The sequence below is a fragment of the Schistocerca serialis genome, chromosome 7 (genome assembly GCF_023864345.2).
Source record: "Schistocerca serialis cubense isolate TAMUIC-IGC-003099 chromosome 7, iqSchSeri2.2, whole genome shotgun sequence".
Taxonomy (NCBI): domain Eukaryota; kingdom Metazoa; phylum Arthropoda; class Insecta; order Orthoptera; family Acrididae; genus Schistocerca; species Schistocerca serialis.
In genome coordinates, this window is record NC_064644.1 from 396,924,530 (window position 1) to 396,928,456 (window position 3,927).

Below are 3,927 nucleotides of genomic sequence, written 5' to 3' on the forward strand. Positions count from 1 at the left end.
CTGTGGTTACTGTTGATTTGTATTCAGGTTTTTATTTAATAAATATCTTAAATGTCTGAAAATTTACTCTTGTGAATTACTTTGAATGCTCTTATCCATAACGAACCTACACATTCTGCAAATGGCTGCTGCTTGCTACTTGCTTGCTGCGTTTCAGCAGCGGACCTAACACGAATTGCGTACCCGAGCTGGAATGAAGTGCTACAGTGCCTGAAATTTTGCATGTTAGTTTGGCTGGAAATGCATGAATAAGATTTACATCTGCCATATATCCAATCTCATTTTCATCTTATGACGTTAGAAATAGGCTCTGTAAAAGTTCTGAGGTATAGTCCCACAGTGTTCCGCAGTTAATTACTTCGATATTCACATCACAAACGAGAGAGAATAGCAACACCGTGGTGTGGGGCAGATGCGAACTAACAAGAATATCGCCTTTGACTGTCTTGGTGCTGGATATCACCGAATTACTTGACAGAACTATATTTAAGTTAATAAATGTATAGATAGTGACTCTTTACTTGCACTAATGGGACTCGCTTCACTTGGCCTTGTTCGAAGGATCACAAAAAGTTTATGGGAAGATTTGTTGCAAAACTCTTCCTGGGAGAGGATACTACACACACACAAACATACACGACGAGAAGCCTTCGAATTATCCTTCCTTTACGGAGAATTTAAAAGAACTTGTTTACCCGATTTATGGTAATCAACAATTTTGTCAGAGGATATAGTTTATAAGTTATTTCTGATGCCTTGTACAGAATGTTTCTCATTGCCAGCAATAACATCTAACTCTGCAAATATACACCCCACAGGTAATTTACTGATCATTTCTGAAGTAATACCAAATAATTTCTCAGAAAATCGGTTGTACAAGTACGGAGTGGTTATAATCAAATTTTCGCTACTTGAGACAGCCCCCATGGAAAACGAGTGATCGTAGGACAACGAAACATTGTACGCTGTTCAAAAGAATTAGGGGGACGTGTGAATCAACGTACGGTATGTTAAATCTATTTTGATACAGGCGGCACCTATGGCCTCATTGTACGGATTAAGATCTTCGCTTTCAACATATTTAAAATCATTCGCCATATACTGGCTGTGTTAAGCATTTTAGTGTCAAATGACCCTCCAGAAGAACGTGATAATCGGCGTCCCAGTGTTTTATAGTGAGGTACAGAAATGGCGGTTGTTATTTATGGACGTTTTATATTCAACCAAGTACATGCAATGCGATATCTTAACACACTGCAGGTCGCAAGGGCGGCTGTTTAATCCAAAAAGGATGGACTTTCCATCGTGTTGCTGCAGGTGCCAGTGTGCCGCCATCTATCGTCCATAGGTAATGGACACGCTACACGAAGACAGGTCAGTACCAGAAGGCGAGTTGGCGAAGATCACCGACGCATTACAACCCCACGCGAAGATTGATTGATATCCGACCATCCCTGAGTCGTGGCGCCGCACGGATACTGCCAGAGCACTGAAAGACGATCTCAGATGGGCCACTGCTGCTGCTGTGTCCAGCAGACTGCGGTGAACAGGTTATGAGAGAGGACCATACGACTTAGACATCGGGTGCAAGTATCCCACTTGACGTGACAACACCTTGCAGCTCTACTTCAGTTCTGCCGTTCCCATGCCAATGGCCTTAGTCACTGGCGAAAAGTGTTTTTCACGGACGAGTCCAGATAGCCTCTGACGCAAAACGATGGTCATGTTCGTGTGCGGAGACACATGGTGAGCGCTAGCTGCCAAATGTTACTCAGAAAATGTACAGATTTCCAAGTTTCTTTGATGGTGTGGGGAGGCATCAGTGTTGACAACTGTACGAATCTCGTTGTTGACCACAGTCGCTTTACCGCCAGGCAGTGCACTGAACACATCCTCATGCACTATGTAGTAGTTGCCGCATACGTTGGTGGCTCTGAATCCGTTCTAATGCCAGAGTCTCCTTCTAATGAAGGGCCTATTTGGCGGGCGTCAGCAGGGATATCTTGCAAAGTCTGGATATTGAATTAATAGATTGGCCGGCAGTTAGTCCCAACCCCATTGTAAATATGTGGGACATGCTTGACGAACGTGTTCGTGGTTGTCTTGTTCCACTGTTGTTGTTGTTGTGGTCTTCAGTCCTGAAACTGGTTTGATGCAGCTCTCCATGCTACTTTATCCTGTGCAAGCTTCTTCATCTTCCAGTACCTACTGCAACCTACATCCTTCTGATTCTGCTTACTGTATTCATCTCTTGGTCTCCCTCTACGATTTTTACCCTCCACGCTGCCCTCCAATACTAAATTAGTGATCCCTTGATGCCTCAGAACATGTCCTACCAACCGATCCCTTCTTCTGGTCAAGTTGTGCCACAAACTTCTGTTCTCCCCAATCCTATTCAATACTTCCTCATTAGTTATGTGATCTACCCATCTAATCTTTAGCATTCTTCTGTAGCACCACATTTCGAAAGCTTCTATTCTCTTCTTGTCCAAACTATTTATCGTCCATGTTTCACTTCCATACATGGCTACACTCCATACAAATACTTTCAAAAATGACTTCCTGACATTTAAATCTATACTCGATGTTAACAAATTTCTCTTCTTCAGAAACGCTTTCTTTGCCATTGCCAGTCTACATTTTATATCCTCTCTACTTCGACCATCATCCGTTATTTTGCTCCCCAAATAGCAAAACTCCTTTACTACTTTAAGTGTCTCATTTCCTAATCTAATTCCCTCAGCATCACCCGACTTAATTCGACTACATTCCATTATCCTCGTTTTGCTTTTGTTGATGTTCATCTTATATCCTCCTTTCAAGACGCTGTCCATTCCATTCAACTGCTCTTCCAAGTCCTTTGCTGTCTCTGACAGAATTACAATGTCATCGGCGAACCTTAAAGTTTTTATTTCTTCTCCATGGATTTTAATACCTACTCCGAATTTTTCTTTTGTTTACTTTACTGCTTGCTCAATATACTGATTGAACAACATCGGGGAGAGGCTACAACCCTGTCTCACGCCCTTCCCAACCACTGCTTCCCTTTCATGTCCCTCGACTCTTATAACTGCCATCTGGCTTCTGTACAAATTGTAAATAGCCTTTCGCTCCCTGTATTTTACCCCTGCCACCTTTAGAATTTGAAAGAGAGTATTCCAGTCAACATTGTCAAAAGCTTTCTCTAAGTCTACAAATGCTAGAAACGTAGGTTTGCCTTTCCTTAATCTTTCTTCTAAGATAAGTCATAAGGTCAGTATTGCCTCACGTGTTCCAGTGTTTCTACGGAATCCAAACTGATCTTCCCCGAGGTTGGCTTCTACTAGTTTTTCCATTCGTCTGTAAAGAATTCGTGTTAGTATTTTGCAGCTGTGACTTATTAAACTGATAGTTCGGTAATTTTCACATCTGTGTACATCTGCTTTCTTTGGGATTGGAATTATTATATTCTTCTTGAAGTCTGAGGGTATTTCGCCTGTTTCATACATCTTTCTCACCAGATGGTAGAGTTTTGTCGTTGCTGGCTCTCCCAGGGCCGTCAGTAGTTCCATTGGAACTCCGGGGGCCTTGTTTCGACTCAGGTCTTTCAGTGTTCTGTCAAACTCTTCACGCAGTATCGTATCTCCCATTTCATCTACATCCTCTTCCATTTCCATAATATTGTCCTCAAGTACATCGCCCTTGTATAGACCCTCTATATACTCCTTCCACCTTTCTGCTTTCCCTTCTTTGCTTAGAACTGGGTTCCCATCTGAGCTCTTGATATTCATACAAGTTGTTCTCTTATATCCAAAGGTCTCTTTAATTTTCCTGTAGGCAGTATCTATCTTACCCCTAGTGAGATAAGCCTCTACATCCTTACATTTGTCCTCTAGCCATCCGTGCTTAGCCATTTTGCACTTCCTGTCGATCTCATTTTTGAGACGT